General features: G+C 32.1%; 1 pseudogene; it reads right to left on the reverse strand.

Moving 5' to 3' along the window:
* Positions 1-565: 565 nt before the first annotated feature.
* Positions 566-2247, reverse strand: LOC107142869 (annotated as a pseudogene).
* Positions 2248-19624: the final 17377 nt, after the last annotated feature.

A 19624-nucleotide genomic window follows, 5' to 3' on the forward strand; every position in this document is an offset into this window, starting at 1 on the left:
GGAACTGGAGAATATCATGCTAAGTAAAATAAGTCAATCCCAAAAAACCAAAGGCCAAATATTTTCTCTGATATGCAGAAGCTAATTCACACTAAGGGAGAGGTGGTCTACAGAAAAATAGAGGTATTATGAAAAGTAGTGAACAGGAAAATTTGGAATAGAATTTATAAGATTTTTAAGTTTGAATAATTCGATTTAATCATTTATCTCTTCCTTTTTAAATATTCTATTTAATGGAATGAGACTATAAAATCACTCATAGCAGGGAAATAATTCAATGCTTTGTTAATACGGTTTACCTATATTTTAAAACTAAAGCAAAAGGCCAACCTTAAATTATTATTAATGAATGAAGTTCTAGAAAATATCATATATAATATTTATATATATGTGTGTATTAATGATTAAACTAGAATTTGAAATAAACAAATGAAAAAGAACTAGACCCACAGTAAGGATTAATTTGATGCCAGATAAGGACTAAACTTAAAAATTACATTCCTGAATTAATTTCCATATGATTAGGAGGTCAATTTGGTCTAATAACTGATTCCTTTTTTTCCCCTCTCATTAAACTTTTATTTTAATGGTTTTCAAAATTCTGTGACAGATTTTTGGTCAAGTTGTTTCCATTAAAAAGTACTGATTTAAAAAACTAATAACTTAAAACTGCCACACACAAAAACAAAATGGTCCACAAGACATTTTCCTTTTCATCTGAAGGTTTTATGATGTATTGTTATAATTAACCAGTCTTTTATTATCAAACTTAAATGGTCAATTGAGACAAACAATTCTGAGACAATTGTTCCATCACTGATTAAGACTGGGGTGGCAGATGTGAGGGGCAATATTCATTTAGTCTTCTGAGCTTTCTGGGCAGATTTGATGACTTTGCCAGCTCCAGCAGCCTACTTGTCCACTGCTTTGATGACACCCACAGCAACTGTCTGCCTCATATCACAAACAGCAAAACCACCCAGAGGAGGATGGACAGAGAAGCTCTCAACCCACACAGACTTTCCTGGAAACAAATCAATGATGGCAGCATCACCAGATTTTAAGGATTTAGGACCCAGATTTCAAGGATTTAGGACCATCTTCTAGCTTTTTACCAGAAGGGTGATTAATCTTTTCTTTCAGCTCTGCAAACTTACAAGCACTGTAAGCTGTGTGACAATCCAGGACAGGGACATAGCCAGCACTGATTTGACCTGGAATGTTCAGGATAATCACCTGAATAGTAAAACCAGATGCTTCCATTGGTGGGTCATTTTTGCTGTCACCAGCAACATTGCCATAATGAACAACTTTGACAGACACGTTCTTGACATTGAAGCCCATATTGTCCCCAGGAAGAGCTTCACTCAAAGATTCATGGTGCATTTCAACTGACTTTAACTTCAGTTGTAACGTTGACTGGATCAAATGTGACCACCATGGCAGGCTTGAGAACATCAGTCTCCACTCAGCCCACAGAGACAGTACTGTACGACAAATTTTGTAGACATCCCGGAGAGGCAGATGTAAAAGCTTGTCAGTTGGATGAGTCGGTGGTAGGATGCAGTCTCAAGCTTTAAGCAGTGTGGTTCCACTGGTATTGCCATCTTTACGGGTGACTTTCCATCCCTTGAACCAAGGCATATTAGCACTTAGGTCCAACATGTTTTCACCATTTCAACTAGAAATTGGCACAAATGCTATTGTGTAAAGGTTATAGCCAATTTTCTTAAAGTAGGTGCTGACTTCTTTAACGATTTCCTCTGATCTCTTCTGACAGCAGGATGTCTCAGTGGAATGCATTTTGTTAACATTAATGATTAGTTGTTTCACACCCAGTGTGTAGGACAAAAGGGCATGCTCACAGGTCTTCCCATTCTTGGAGATACCAGCTTCAAATTCACCAACACCAGCGTCAATAATCAGGACAGCCCAGTCAGCCTGAGATGTGCCTGTCATCATGTTTTTGATAAAGTCTCTGTGTCCTGGGGCATCAAAGATAATCACAAATTCTGGTCTCAAATTTTCACAGGGAGGTGTCAGTGGTGATACTACACTCATGTTCAGCTTTCAGTTTGTTTGTTTCAAGACCCAGGCATACTTGAAGGAGCCTTCCTTCTCAAATTTTTCAGTGGTTATTTTGTCAGTCCCACCACATTTATAGATCAGATGGCCAGTAGTCACAGACTTGCCGGAATCTACATGTCCAGTAACAATGATGTTGATGTGAATCTTTTCCTTTCCCATTTTGGCTTTGATTTCGGGGACGTTTTCATGAAACCTGTGTTCTGACAGCAAACCTGTTGTGGGGGGAAAAAAAAAAGAAACAACTGATTCTTATTAAAAAATTATAAGATACATGATTTACTTAATATATATCAATCACTAGAAACAAAGAAAAATAAATGAGTGAAAATCTTTTTTTCTCCATTTTCAATTTGTTTGATCAGTATTGTTAGTTTAATTAATTTTATTTTTCTTTCACTCTTTTATCTTCTGTCATATAACACATTTTCATAAAAATAGTAATTGCCTAGCAACTTGTTCTGTTTTATAACTATCTTTCTGAAACTTTAAAAATAAAATTTAATTTTATCTTAAATACTGATGAGAGTTCTTTTAGAACAATGACCTGCTAGGAAATTTCTACTAAAATTTAAGAATTATATTAATTGGGGCCTGGGATTGTGGCTCAGTGGTAGAGCGCTTGCCTAGTGCATGTGAAGCACTGGGTTCGATCCTTAGCATCACATAAAAATAATTAAATAAAATAAAGGTATTATATCTATCTATAAATTAAAAAATAATTATATTTACTGAATTTTTAAAAAGTTATTTTTTCTGTACTTATTAGGTTTATTTTTTCAATTTTAACTTAATTTTCAATGATGATTTGCCTTATAGAATTTTTTTCATAGTCATATCTAAATGAACTACCAAGTGACATATGTCTTATGTAGTTAGTGTGGCTTCCCACAGCCTTCTCATCTTAAATTTATCTAATTGTAAAATGGATCTAAAACATGGATGTCTTCATAGTCACAGATTTTGCCAAAATTAAATGTAGGTTATTATCCTGTAGTCAGCAAAATATAAGCCATCCTATACAGTTTTTAGTTTTCCAACAATTCACCTGAGTATTTCTCCCTGAGCATACTATCTTGATATTCCCTTTCAAATCCCTATGCTTTCACTATGATTAAATTTTATGCCTTTTATTTTTTTATCAAATTTCCTTTCCTGAGTATATTTTTCTTACCTTTTTAAGATGCACCAATATGTCATAAAATATTTCTCAAGTACTCAAGTTATACATGATTTTTTCCCGTAAGAGTCAGTTTGTAACTAATAACATATCACTTTTATTAAAACATTTATATTTGATAATATTGTATGTCTGTGCATTTTAAATTATTGATTCCTTGAAGACAATCTGGTTTTATTACTTAATAAATATCAATGTATCATTTAATCATTTTATCCCTTTGACCTTTTCTCCAAATTTTCCTCAAATTATTCTAAGACAGATCTCTCATGCATTTCTGTACCAAAACACTCTGCATAACATATTCTTTATATTTCATATATATTTTTCATTTACTCTTTGTCAATTATTTTTCAAATAATAGATTTAGGATCATTCAACTTCTTTCTTTTATTAGTGCTGCTATTTCATATAGTATTTGCTCTTGACCTTAGCTTTTGCCTTTGCACATTCCTGAGTGAGCACCTCATCTTTTTCTTACAGGTTTCTATTTCCATTCAGAGGTTGGTCACCAACTTATATCACCTAAACCTCAGAAGGTCAAATACCTTATGAAAAGTGTGAATGATTATCACACAAACTAATAATCCACATCTGACTTAGAAACAAATTTCACCTTCTCTCTGTTTGGCTACCTTTCTCTGTTCTATTGCTTGCTAAGATTATTGTATGTTGTTTCACTCTGACTGAAAAATTGATATTTCACCTTCCCACATGTATTAGGACTTCAAGTAGAGGCAATCCCATAGGCATTTCTCAAATCATTTCACATCTCCACTCCCCATCCATGACCTTAGCACAACCCCAAAACTTTCCTCACTGGCTTGAAGCTACCAGTTCACTTCTTCTTCATTTAGCTTCCAGGTTTATTTTGCCTAGTTATTATTCTTTTTTTTTTCTTTTTTCTTTTTTGGAAATGGGGATTGAACCCAGGGCTTTGCAAATGAAAGACAGATACTTTGCCAGTGAGCTACATCCCAGCCCTTGCCTAGTTATTTTTGAATTCTGATTTTTAAATTATTTTAGATTTAAATAGAAGTTACAAAGGCAGTGCAAATTATTCTTATATCTTCACTCAGTTGCCCAAAATATTAACATTGTATATAATCAAGGAACATAATTTTTACCTAAAACTTAAAAATTAAAATTGATATATTGCTACTGCTATACAAATTTCATTAGTGTTTCCACAATTTTTTTTTTCCATTAATGCCATCTTTTGGTCTAGGAGCCTCAAGCAAGACAGCACACTGAGTTTTCTATCAAGTTTCCTAGTGTCAACTGGTTGTGACAAAGTTTCAGATGGTATTTCCTTATTTTCATGATGTTAATAGTTTACAAAATACTTAGTTTTTTAGAATGCCTATCAATTTTTAATATTTTATCATGTTTCAGCTTAGGTTTGTTTATAGATGTATGTTTTTTGGAACACTATAGCAGAGATAAAGTTTTTCTATTGTTAACATGTCATAGGACAATGATAGCAGCATGAATTTTCACTAGAGTATTCTTGATCACTTGATTAAGGTTATATATGCCAGGAGTTTTCCTTTTCTTTGTTCTTGGAAACAAGTTGCTAAGTTTATCCCACTCTCAATAAGAAAGGAATCATGTTCTATCTCCTGGAGGGGAGAGCAAAACATATATTATTTGGAATTTTGGAATGCTGTGAAGAAGATGGCTCTTTTCTAATGTTCTTGTTTTAACCAGCTATTGACTCTGTATGTTCTAAGTCTGAAATACAAGAACATCAGCAAGCTATCAAAAGTCTTTTTTAAATGAGGCACTTGCTTGATTAACCTGAAACTTCATTATTTAATCTAGAAATTAAGTCAAAATTAATTGAATCCAGAAATTCATTTGTTTCTTAACTTTTGAGGACCAATTACAGTTTTGTGTGAGTGTGTCATGATGTTACAAATTATTTTTCTTATTATATTCATCTTGGAACAACTTGTCTAATTATGAATACATCCTAAGACCTTTCTTATCCTATTTTATGAGCATTTTCAGAGAAAATTGAACCATTATTTCCTTGTGTTATTGTTCTAGTATTGGATCTTGCAACCAGTGCCTTTACCAAATTTCTTTCTTTTTCTCTCATTCTCTCTCTTGCTCTTTTTTTCATCCCAAAGCAATATTTAAGCCTGTAAATTTTTTGGACATTGAAGCCATTTCTCTTCATAGTTCCATTATCAGATTTTTTACTTCTTTCCATAATTTTATGCAATAAATATTTACTTAATGAGTAAACAATCTCATGTTAAGAATCTTAAGGTTTTCAAATGTGATTTGCCTGTATTGTTACACGCTCCTGGAAAAACTGTGCAGCATCTGTTACAAGATGAAAATAACGATGAAGAAGAAGGAAGGAGAGGAAGAGGAGAAGAGAAAAGGAAGGAAGAAATAAAGGCAGAAGTAAAAAGGTAGGAAGGGAAGAAGTATTTTAAAAAGATGAAGGGCGACAGAGAAGAAAAATACAGGCAAAGAAAAACAACTGCAAATTCTTTCTTACTCACACATAAAAACCTAAAACCTCCAAACAACTCTCCTTTTTATCCTCAGCTTTCTGTGTTATTTTCTATCTACTACTCTACCCTATGCAAGAATTCCAAGTACAAAAGCTACCTTTGCCAAAATGGCACTTACAATTGAATAAGTGAACTGCAGAGGACTGAGCCCAGAGCATTTTTCATTAGCATTTATGTTGGAGGATATTTGTGACTTTCACTTTCAAGGCATTTCTGGCCCATGCTTGCCCTGTGTCAGCATTTTCCCTTGTTTCTCCACAGTGTGCATATCTCTGATTATTAACCTGAGAAAAACATTTTATTGGGCTCTTTGTATTCAAATAATTCACTCTTTTAATGCTGTGAGAAATGTCACTGCCATTAACTCTCCCTCCTGTGGATTTTACATTTGTTAGGTTGCATATAAATATATCTATTCTCAATATTTCTATAGTAGTATTTGTAAGACTTGATGAAATGCAGTTTGCTTGTGAAAATATTATGTGTGTTTATTACCAAACAGTGTCCTTCTATACAGCTTTACAGTTCGCTTGAAGGGCATTAAAAGGTAAATCTTTCATAATATGTTTCCCTAGCTCCTTATGTATCATACTAATTGATCATTTTGTTTCAAAAATATTTTAATTATTTTGAAAACTGATTGATATATTGATTGGTTTATTTTATTTCTTCACTAAAAAAATAATGACACATGAATATTGATTTGGCAATGATTGCAATAAGAGCAAAATGTGTATAACAGATGTTTTTAAAAGAAAATTTATAAATATAAATATAAATCAAAATGTTCAAAAGTGCTGATTCTAACAATGCTTCTCATTAGTCCGTCTTCCCACAAATTGTGTTAGCTACAGCTAATTTTGCAGATCCCATAAGTAAAGGTCTTAAAATTATTCTGCAATTATGCATGAATTAATACATGATTTAAATCATTTTTGATGATAATCTTTTGCAATTTTAACAATAAATCTTAGAATGAGGTTAAAGTATTATATGACATTTCCCTAAGAATTATTTTTTATTCTTAGATATTTATTTGTGACTGTTTCTCAACATTTTAACCTATAAAAAACAAACAGTAATAGAGAAACCATTTCTTTCTAACATTAAGTAAAATCTATCCAGATAGACATATTTATTTATAATGAAAGAAGGGGCCCATCTAAGTTATTAGACTACCTACTTCCAATTAAATATTCATTTTTTATATCTGAAAGTTGCCAGTAAAGTTTGCAATACATTTATTTATGTTTTGATCCCTGATATTATACTGAAAATAATGATTATTCAACATAAAATACAATTATATTAATTAAATTGTAGAGTTGCAGAATATTTTTTAAATTGTTTTTAGTTATATACTTTTTTAAATTGATTTTTTTAAAAAATAAATGACAGCAGGATGCATTACAATTCTTATTACACATATACAGCACAATTTTTCATATCTCTTGTTGTATATAAAGTACATTAACTATTCGTGTTTTCATACGTGTACTTTGGATAATGATGTCTATCCATTTTTTATTGCAAACAAGTATGAAAAGTTGAGCAATTGAAGACTTTTTAGCATAAAATTTATTCCAGTAAGAAAAAAATATGAAAGAATTGAAATGGACATCTCAGATTAAGATAGAAATAAAATAATCTAAAATTCTATCCATTAAGAAGAGCTTTTTCATATATTTTTAAAAGGATTAAACTTACTTTGTGCCAGGAAGTTTTCTAAGTGCTTTATTCTAAGTGCTTTATTTGTATTATTCATTTTAATTCTCACACAACTCTGTAAGACATGTTCCAATATTATCCTCATTTGAAGAACAGGACACCACAGCACAGAGGATTTGCCTTGCTTGCCTGTAGTAACATAAGTAATTATCAGAACAAATAATTAACAGAAGAGTTAAGTGTAGATGCAGACATTCTGGCCCCATAGTCTTTGCTCATAACCACTGTACTAAATACAGTGTAAAATTTATATGAACTTTACATTATTTTAAAGAATTAGAATTGTAATAGTGTTATTTTTTTTTCCATGTTCAATATTTGCAGCTGTTCGCACAGAATCACTGGTTTTCAGGAATTCAAAATCATGAAAAATTTAAATTATCACCCATCTTTGTTTTGGGCTACTATAAAAGGATATCTGAGAGTGGGTAATTTATAAAGTAGGGATTTATTTCTAACAGTTCTGGAGACTTAGAATTCCAAGGCTGTGCTGTCAGCATTTGGCAAAGATCTTTTTGCCATCCCAAAGTAGAAGGATAAGACAGTAGGTATAAAGGAAACTGAAGCTCAGGAGGCTGAACTCATCTTTCAATCAGGATCCCACTCCCAGGATAACTGCTTCCTGTGATAAGGACATTTATCCTTTTACAAGGGCAGAGCCCTGATGATCTAACCAATTTTGAAAGTCCCTCCTGGTAATAATGTTCGGTTAGAGATTAAATTTCCAAAGTGTGAATTTTTGCAGGGACATATTTAAACCATAACATCATCCTAAATATCTAAAGGAGTACTTTTTAAATAAATTATTTATGGCATAGGCAGAAAGAAGTATTTTGATTATGTCATTTTCGCATTGTGGTTAAGCATGCATGATCAGAAGTCAGACTGAAAAAATAGGAGTTGTCACAAGTTCATCTGTTTTCTAGCTACTTGAGTCTTTTGGTAATGACAATGTCTTATATAGATATACCCAATTTGAGATACTTGAAGCACATCCCAATATATAATGTCACTAATGAATTTGGAGACATGGACCTGAAATTTTGCTGTCTAATTCCTTTCATTAGAATTCAGATATCATGTTTGAAGATTCTTCTTTCTGCCAATTTTAGTATTAGTTTCATTCTTATTATCAACAGATACCTGGAAGCTTGCAGAGAGGAAGGGAGAAAAGATATGCTAAAACTTCTAGCAATTTATATTTGGTACTGGTGCTAATATTAGTTAAATGATTTGGTATTGAATATGCTGAATTCAAGAATTTTATGAAATTCTTTGATTTGAATTTCTTTTCTTTCAGTGAAAAGAGTTTGCAATTACAAATTCTAAAATCCTAAATTGATTAAAAAAAATTTAAAAAACTACCAGGATTTAGTTCCCCCCCACACAGGTCTTTGTTTGTGTGCTGATTGTATTCATATGCAAAACAGTAAATTGAAGGTTTAGCCATATTTCTTTCACAAGTGTATACAGATTCGAACTGCATCCTTTTAGCCAAAATTAAACAATTGAGGGAAGATTAACTTGCATTAGAATTGCTGTTCAGGCCCCCCTCCCTGTAGTCTCTATAAAAGTGCAAATGCAATAACAAGAAGTGATAAAACATAAATATTTAGCATACTATCTACATTTTCTCAGGAAGATTCCTGTTTAAAGCAGAATAATTTACAGTAATTTATGCTCTAGTGAACAATACTCTTTTACTCTCTTGTTGCATGTTGAATTGTTTTGTACCAGGTTTGATTCCTAACAGGGTTCTTGAATGTGTGTGTGTGTGTGTGTGTGTGTGTGTGTGTGTGTGAGAGAGAGAGAGAGAGAGAGAGAGAGAGAGAGAGTTAGAGTTCTCAATATTTCCTTCTCTCTCTCATTATTTCCATATATGTACGGGTAGACAGATAGAAATACAGCTATATAATTTTGGTGATAATTTTTTTTCATAAATATAGATACAATAATGCTTGTTAAATTTTATTATTTTTAAATATTACTTTTACTAGCCCAGATTTCATATATGGTAAATATTAAGGGACATAGATGAATCTTCTCTCTTTTTTCTTTCTTTCATTTTTTCCCCTCTTTTCAGTGCTGGGGTTGAACCCTGGAGCTCATACAGGTTAGGCAAGTGCTCTATAACTGAGTCACAATCCCAGTCCCATTTTTTTTTTCTCACATAGAACAAAGAAGACTTAATTTCCTGAAGTTTTATAATAATAATAGTGTGTGTGTATGTGTGTATATATTTTTTCTGATACAGTGTAATCTCTTTTAAGTTAGGGACATTAACTTGGAATTTATCATAATTTACATAGGTTGTAAGTTAAACTTAATTTAAAATAAATTATACTATCAAAAGATGAATAAGTTTCTATAACTTTTAACTGGCTGAATCTACCAAAATACAGAGTTTTTTTCCTAACAAAATCAAAGTTGTAAAATATTGGTATATGTAATTAAACTACATATAAAAATTAAGTTGAACACTACGTTTTTATAATGATAGTATTTTATGTTGGTTGGGCAGATATTTGTCAGACATTATACCTAATGCTTTATGGGATACTCTATTTACTCCTCCCCCAATGGACTATCTTTCACCTACCAGACAGCTCACTGCATGGGGATCAGGACTATGTCTTTATTCATGATTGCTCCATCTAAGCTTAGCACATAAATTTTCATTGAATAAAACATTATTCCTTTTAGTACCTCTATATGGTGACTATCTGAGACTGAAAAATTATAAAATTGTCAAAGATCATGCTGTTAATTAAAGTGAAAATTTGGATTTATCCCAAACAATCTGATCAAAGAACCTGAACTCCTAACTACTTAGGTCTAACAAAATATTGACACATCTAAGTGCTTACTAATTTATTTCCCAACATATTTCCTTTTTAACCAAACTCTTTAGGGGAGGAAGTGACCTTGGGAATTATCCTTTTTTATTTTCTTGCTCTACCTGTGATTATACTGTTACTTGTTACATGTGCAATACAATAGAAGCAACCTTAAAAAATTATTCATATTCAGATATTCCAAAATATGTATGTGCATAGACAGTTGACTGTAAGCAACACTATTTGTCTTGAAAGATAATATCCAATTTTAAAATATTTCCCTCAACCTATCTGGATAATCTATTCTACATAACTTGTCTATCAGAGGGAAGATTTCTTCTTCTACCTTTGGTAGGTGTGCATGCTCTAAACTCTAGGAAAATACATCTGTTAGGAAAAAGTTACCAAAACATGGAAAGCAAATAAAGAATATAGGCATCATTTCAATTTTATCTTAAAAAACTCTGTTTAGCAACTTCACTGAAGACAGTTTTTATTCTGAGAAAATTTATGTGTAACTGGTTTTGTGATTTGACATTTGAACAAGCTGTACATTGCATGATATCTTGTAAATTTCTGCTGCTGATAGAAAAGATATCACCAAAGACGTTGCTTGGCTTATTTCATTTGGTTCTGTAGGTGCAATTTTGTGTTTAACTATTGTTCTCTATTTTTGTTTGTTTGTTTTTGTTTGAAATGAGTATAAGGGGTCAATTCTTCAAATGATTCCTTTTTAAGAGGCTTCATCATCTCCTACTTCCCCTGTGAATGAATGCATTGAATAAAATCCTTGACATATGTTTATTCATATTTGCATGAATATATATATATAACTTTTAAATTATTATTCTTTGATAGATATGTAAAATGTGCCTCTGCTCTTTAGTAATGACTATCAGGTATATTCCTTTAGTTGAGTAAGTATGATGAGTATTCATTGTAATAAGGAGAAGGCACACCTTGGGTAGATGTAAAGTACAAGGTGAGAATAGTAGAAAGGATTTAGAGGAGTTAGGCTTTTGCTAGGTGAATATGGAAGCAGGGCTTCGTCCTGGAATGGATAGTTTGAGGAAGCAGGGATAATTTATAATTGAATATCTGAATGAATCTCATCTAGGAAGAGAGAAAAGTAGAGTGAGGATAAACTATAATTGGAAAAGAAGCAGTAATCATATTAGCCAGGATGGAACATATTTGGAATTTTGTGTATACTGTACAGTGACCTTGTTTTTTGTCTGTGCTTAGAAAGATTACAAAATGTTCAGATTTTTTGGTCACACTTTATCCAGGTCATGGTGTGACTTTCTTTGATGTTTTTCTGTGAAACTGCTTTTGTTAAATTGGAAAATTCTATGACCTGAGTAGCAGATCGACAGGAAGCTATTCTGGTTTCTAGATGTCAAGGACTACTTTTCCCCTTTCAAAAGAGCAACAATCATTCATCAGTACAATGTCACCATCATCCACTTCTTTCTGACACAAGAGTTTGTGGAAAGAGAAAGAAAAGGGAACAGAGTGAAGATTTAAGAAATGTTTCCCATTTTTCCTCTGGGGGAACTAGCATACTTAGCAGAGACCAGAAGTTCTCATCTTGTCATGCTATTGGTGTATCCAAATGATAATTGGTTGAAAAGTTTACAAGCCTGGAATTACCATTGAATGGCAAGAGTATCTGCACTGAAAACTGGGAAATAGTGCACCAAAGTTATCAGTGAGAGATGTGGTGAGATGGTGTTAGTCAGGGACTGCTAACAGATTCTGAGCAAACCAAAGACCAGATCAAAAACTTCTTTGGCCACAGATCCAGATTTTACACACTGATGTCAGCAGGGCATGCAATCCCATATAAAGAAAAGTCAGGAATCTGAAAACTAAGAGGTGGAGGACATCTTAGACCAGGACACAAGTTTCCCTTCCTACCACAAAACTGTGTATCCATATTACACACGCATGCACATGCAAGAATATTAATGTGCATGCACACACAGCATTTAAGCCTTTGGTTCACAGGATACAGGTACTATGTGGATGAACTGCTCTCGTTATCAGACTAGGCTACACAAACAATTCAAGTCAACATTGTGTTGTTAATCTCTTTACAAAAAGATAAAGATAAAGAGGAAAGCAAATATGGTAAACATAAATAAATGCATTGCATAAAACATGTATGCTGTAAATTGTACTGTGATGTAAAATGTTTACCCAGAAAATGGATTTATAATATTCAGTACAAATTAGTTATCTGTACATTATTATATATATTAATGACTTGTTAAATACACATTTGTAGTATTAGTCAATCACTATTCTGAAAATAATTTTATTGAATTAAGATTATAAAAAACAACTCTGTCATTTGTTTTTAAATCCAAATTGAATATTTAAAGAAAACTTTAAATTTTATTAAATCAAATTTATTCTAGATATATAACAGAATATTACTAAGCATTTTTAAAAAATCATTAAACATTGATTATGAATAGGTTATAGCATATATTGCATGTTAACATTTATTGTTGTTTTGGGTACTGGAGATTAAACTACTCAGCCATTGAGCCACATTCTTAGTCCTATTTTCTGTTTTATTTAGAGACAGAGTCTCACCTTGCTTTTGCTGAGGCTGGTTTTGAACTCTCAATCCTCCTGCCTTAGCCCCCCGTGCTGCTGGGATTATAGGAGTTCATGACTGCATCCAGCCCATTTATCGTTTTTTACTGCAATGATTTTATATTGCTGTAAATACTTGAGAAAAATGTGAAAAATATATAAGATAAAATTTCTAAATCCATAAGCAGCTAAAAAAATAAAATAAACTGGAAACACAGTATTATGTGTTATTATAAGACCCTGACACTTTGCTAAATATCCATCATCAATAAATATTTTGGTCCAAATTTTCTTTCATCAACATAATATTTTTTTTAAATTTATACATATTGATTCATGAATCTCTGGCTAAGTTTTTGAAATTAAAATATAGTATTTCTTTCATAATTTTTAATGTTTATGCATTCTCCTCCTAATGGAAATTTAAATTATTCCTATAATCAGCAACAGAAAGATTTAGTTTATCAAAAACAATTAGTGATATAAGCTTTCTTAGGCATATCTCTGTGTACTCAAGTAAACAAGTTTTTTGTCTTTATGTGTGTGTATATGTATATATGTATTTATATATACAAATATAAATATATGTGTGCATATATATGTAAACATATGTTTGTGTATGGGTTATACTGAATGCATGCATAATTTCAACTTACTATAACTGGCCAAATATTTTCCAAATTGCTCTTACAATTTTAAAACACATCTCTTTATTATAGTTTTTATTTTATATAGGCTTCACATGATATATGTTTAAATTTTCTTTAAATCTGATTTATCTTAGTGTATTTTTCTTCTCCATTTAAAAATTGCAGGAAAAAAAAAGTTTTCTTTCTGCAAATCATAAAAAGGGATACACCTCATATGGGCTCAAGGCAGATGCTTCCTAAGACACTTTTTTCTTAGGTTTATCTCAAGCCAAATTACTTTTCTCCAAGATTATAAGCCCATGGCCACTCTCTGAAGCATACTGTATAGCTAAATACAAAGAGAACAATAATTTTATTTTTATTTTTATTTTTTTGAAAGAGTTATATTTTCACCCCAAAAGAAATGAATGTGCAACAAATAAAGTTTATAAAAATGTTATGGAAGTCTCAAATGAGCAAAATAAAACCACTGCTCCAAGGAAGAAAATGTTTAAAACACCTTTTAGCAGATTTTTACATTTTCTCTGAGTAATTATCTATAATTTCTCATTGCTAAAATAATGAAAATTACGATATTAAATTCAGTTCCATTTGTTGTACAATGTTTTTAAAGTACCTTATTAAAAAAGTTTTTTTTCTTGTTTTTCCCTTAGAAAACATAAACTATTACTGGATAGGAATGAAAGCAAAATATGGTAACTAATTTTGCTTTGGAAGGATGATTACAAGATTGTCTTCTTATGTTATTCATTTACTTTTCCTTTGAGCCAAAGTTTTTGTGAAAAGGAAAAAAAAAAAAAAACAGAAGTTTCTCAATTGAAGTAAATTATGCTAAATGACATCCATAGTTTTATGGTGTTTGGATTTTTAAAAACTGTAAGTACTTTTTTATATAATGTAGATGATCCAAATTCCTTGGCATAGCCTTTAGAATTCTAGTTGATATGGGCCTCTGACTACTTCTCAGACCACAGCTCACAGATTTTTCTCCTACTCATAAAATCCTGCTATCTCAGTTCACATTTTTAAGCTGTTTTCTATTTGTCAACTATAACAGTGTCTCTCCCATGTAGATGTTTTGCACATATTGTACATATCTGAAAGTATTCTTCCACTCATTTTTTGCATAAGGAACATTTTGCGGGGAGGATCTTTGGAAAAATATTACTTCTTCATTCAGATTTTTTTCCCTGTCTCCTCCAGTCAATAAACAATCACTTTTTAACAAGCACCTTAGGTTACCTTTGTGGTGATATGATGTATTTCATCGATTCCAGGATGTCAATGATTTAAAATGAAATCATTTTATGAAACACTGAGAAAGAAAAACAGTACTGCCACAATGCTATCTTAGCACTTAGATTTTTTTTTGGAAATAGTTTCTTTAGAATTGATTAGATATAGATTTTTTACATATAATCCTTGTCCCATTTGTAGACCTTGAATGAAATAAAATTTACACTAGATATGTGTAATATCAGCAAAGTACATTAGCTCAATGAAATAATGACACACACTGTGACCAAGCCCTACATATGTGAAATATGACAATCAAATTACAATTGCTGCCTGAAAAATAGAGTTTTGAAGACGGATTCTATTATGATACACATTCTAAGTTCAGAGAAGAGAAAATGTAGTATAAAATGTAAATGTATGAAATATTGTATATCATTATTAGATTTTTTGTTACTTCTATATTCTTTCTTTAATACATAATATAGTCAATGGGGATATGTTGCTTTTTTGTTGTTGTTGTTTCATTGCCTGAAAGATCTAAAAGATGTTTGAAGCATAGTACAAAATTTGTAAGTATATTTAAATGACCTGATATAAGCATTGTTTTATTACACTGAAACACTTCTTATGTTTATCTTGGAAAATATCCACCAAAAGTTAATTTTCCCATACATATTCATTTGTAAGTTCGTTACATTTATACTAACAATTGACAAAGGACTATTAGAAGAATAAAATGCATGCAATTAACTCCTTAAAAAAATTACCCATGTGCTTCTCAATTATACATAATCTTACAAAGAAAACAATACATTTATATAATAGGAAATGCTATAGTACCTAAATTTTGAACTATTTTTGGCTTAGGGAAATACAAATTTTATTTTTCTTTCACATAAGGCTTAATTGGTGGCCTCAGTGAGAAGGAAGGTGGTGTACAGACTGTTGGAGGCTTTGACATCAACAGTGTAGACGCTGAGATGCCTTTGAATGTCAACAGCCATCCAAATCACTGAGAAATGAAAAGAATTGCCTGGGATATTGTAGGAACCAGACTTAGAAAAGCTATTGATCTGTTCTCTTAAATTCTAAATGCTGGCACTCATCACATGACCCCACCTCTATGCAAAGTGGATAGAAAAACACAATCCCTGGATGTGTTTTATTTATTCCTCTACTCTGGAATAACTCAGAAAGGTGAATACAAATATTTGGGGAGGAGCTAGAACTATGATAAATGGTAATAGATTTCATTGGATTGTTTCATAGTTTCTTGTAGTGGAACAAGAACTAATTTATGTAAAAGTGTTCCTTGTGAGTACTCCATTATTATCAAACTTTACTAGTTAAATTTAAGTGAATGTTTTTAAAATAACTGAACATTACGAAATGTTGCTTACTTATTTCATTTGTTAATTCACCATATAAAGTGCAATTGGATTATCCTATTATATGAAAAAAATTGTCTGCAGTCTGATCTTATTATAAGGAGTGAAGCATTTTATCTTTACCATGCCTGAAAGGGAAGACAAAGTGATACAGAGAGTGATTGTCTGAAAGAATCATTCTTTTCAGTCAGGAATATTTCAGCTTCCTGACAGAGCAGCTAGAGAAGAACTCTTTAATTTCTCCAAAAACTCATAACTGAGTACAAGATATATCTAGCTGATTCCAAAACTGCATGCTTTTGCACTATTGTAACTTTCTGGAGGAATTTTCTTCCTCTTTTTTCTTAAGTTATGTTTATACATATACCTTGTGTGTGTGTATGTGTATGTGTGTGTGCACGTGCACGCATATGCGTGCATGTTAGAGTGTGATTTAACTGATGAAATTTCCTGTTTCACTCTGATTAGATGCAATTTGAAATTAAATATGTTTACAGGGGTATGCTTGATTTCTTCCTTCCTTCTTTTTTCTCTGATGCTTCCCCCTCCCTCTTTCTTTCTTTTCTGCCTTTCATTTTTCTGTTCTATTTTTTAATGTTCTTTCAGTAATTTTATTGAATACCTAATACTGAATGTTAGGTATATTTCCTTGTGTTGAGAAAATACAGTCTGGCCTATAAAACACACATGAAAATGAAGGTCCTAGAAAAAATACTGTCCTATTCTAATCACCTAGTCATCCTGTGATGATTTACACACTCTCCTCCACTTGACTCTTTGGTGTAGGCACCCATCATAAAGCCTGAGTCTTCTCCTTGTTCTTTACCATCACGGGTGATTTCAACATTGACTTTTGTAATGTTTTGTGTGGCGAGAGCTTGCTGCTGTAGTTCTTTAATTGCCTCAATTGCAATCTCTTTCCATTAGATATACTTCAGCAACTTTTTTTTTTTAAAGAGAGAGAGAGAGAGAGAGAGAGAGAGAGAGAGAGAGAGAATTTTAATATTTATTTCTTAGTTATTGGCGGACACAACATCTTTTGTTTGTATGTGGTGCTGAGGATCGAACCCGGGCCGCACTCATGCCAGGCGAGTGCGCTACCTCTTGAGCCACATTCCCAGCCCCAACTTCAGCAGCTTAATCTTTGAAGCAATGTTGTGAGTATTGTTACTGATTTAATTTTATGTTCTAGAATTACCTAGTTCATAGAAATTGTGATTGTTATTGATTAAAAAGTCTAAAATCTGCAATTTTGGATGAATGGACTTGGTCTTCCTTTTCTTACTAATATATCCTATGTTTTGACCCTTATTTCTATGGCAATGGAATTCTGTCTTGTATTTTATTCAATGTGCAACATTAGAAAACATTAGAATCAGGATCCATGTCTCTATGAATGGTAAACTGTGTCTATCATAATAAGATTAGGGAAGATTAGTGTTTGGGCTATATAGAGAGAAGGTGAGTGGTCCAAGAGGCAAAGGGAGAAGAGCTTCAGGAAAAAAGCCATAGGTATTACAGTTAAAGGTTTTGTGAAGCTGTGTTTTTTGTCTTATAAGTAGGACTAGAAATTTCTGTAAATGCTGTCTTGTACCAGTTTTGGAGTCCTGGCTAGAGGCTGGTCAGTTTTTTCTTGTGTAGCTGATTAGGACTACAACCCTGCCCACTTCCCTCACTCCACTCCACCATACATCTGTCCTCATCACTCTCACATCAGGTACCAGGAAGCACTATGTCTCAGAGCCTACTGAAATGGTTCCTACTAGCCAATCCTGAACCTGCTTCCTTTGCCTTGCCTGTTTCTTCCCTCAGAAACCAAAATAAAATCCCTGGCCCACATTTTGCCCTCTCACCCTTTGCCTCAAGACTTACCCTGATACTTTCCTAGTGGCAATGCTGTGTATTCCCTATTGAAGTGTGAATTACAACAACTTGTGAGCTTTTTTCCCCAATTTCTCTCTATTGATGTGTATTTGGGCTTATCACATGTCATCCAAGATAATGATATATTTAAAATAATGCTGTAATTCTTATTCAATCTCTAATTGAAGTATATTTGGTCATGTCAATAGATTACCATCATGATGGATAAACTGCTATGATTAAGAATTCTCTATGAGCAGACACAGTCATTACTCTTGGAGAAATAGGAGAAGAATCGCTAGATCATAAAAAAACTTTAAGCTTAACAAAAGCAACTTCCAGTTCTCTTGAGATGGAACATTCCAATCACTCCTCTCCCGAGTTCTGGTGATTCCATGTTGTCTCCAACATTGGGTTTGTCAGAGTTTTTAATCTGAAAATTCTGTAGTTTATGTAATGGTATAACCTTGTGGCATTAATTAATATTTGTATAGCTGATGATGGTGAGTTCTATTTCTTGTGCTTTTGGACAACCTAATGATCTTCAAGACTTTGGACCATTGTTTGTGTCTTAAATAATTTAATTCTTATAATTCTGGAAATGAGTTTTTTGACATATATGTATTAAGAATACGTTTTCTCATTCTGTGCCTTGCCTTGTCATTTCTTTTACCATGTCTTTAGATTAAGCCATTATCATGAAGATAATGTCTTACAGTGTATACTTGAATTTTTAAAAATTTTAGTTATTATCACCAGGTCTAAGATGCAATATATTCTAGAGTTATCTTTGAAGATAAATGAGATTTGAATTAGAGATCACATTTTTTCCACATGGAGAGTCCATTCTTCCAACACAGTTATGAAAATTAATTATTTCATATTGAAATGATATGACTTTTTTGGTTGCAAATTAATTGAGATTATATGTGTGTGAGCATTTGCGAATTCCTTTATGGCCAATAGACTTATACATATACCTTCATGTGAATATTAAGCTATCTTGATTACTGCCCTTTTAAATAAAATATTGTAATCAAGTAAATTATACCTCCAAATTTGTTTTATTCTTCCCCAAGTGTGTCTTTGATTTTTCAGATTAATTTCTTGCGATTTTAGAAGCAACTAGTCAACTTCTACAACAGAAAAAAAATAACCAAAACAATAATACAAATTCCCCCACAAGATAGCAACAACTACAACAACAACAAAAGAGCAATTTCTGGAATAATAACATGTTAACAATATTGGAATTTCCAAAACATAGACCTATTTATTTAGGTCTTTTAAAAGTTTCTCCCTGGATTTTTATGGTAGTTGGTGAAGAAATATTGTACAGCTTCTTTTCACATAACCACATCCTTTACATTTCTCTTCAGATGGGAGTATCTCACTGAAACTTATCTATTTCACACTGTAGTTGATTGTAGTTCCATTATACTTTTCTTAACCACCTATATCCCTGCTAATTCTACAGCTTATAATCTTAGTACAATAAATGGTGAACATTTGAAAG

Source organism: Marmota marmota, unplaced genomic scaffold (assembly GCF_001458135.2).
Source record: "Marmota marmota marmota unplaced genomic scaffold, marMar, whole genome shotgun sequence".
In the NCBI taxonomy this organism is placed as follows: domain Eukaryota; kingdom Metazoa; phylum Chordata; class Mammalia; order Rodentia; family Sciuridae; genus Marmota; species Marmota marmota.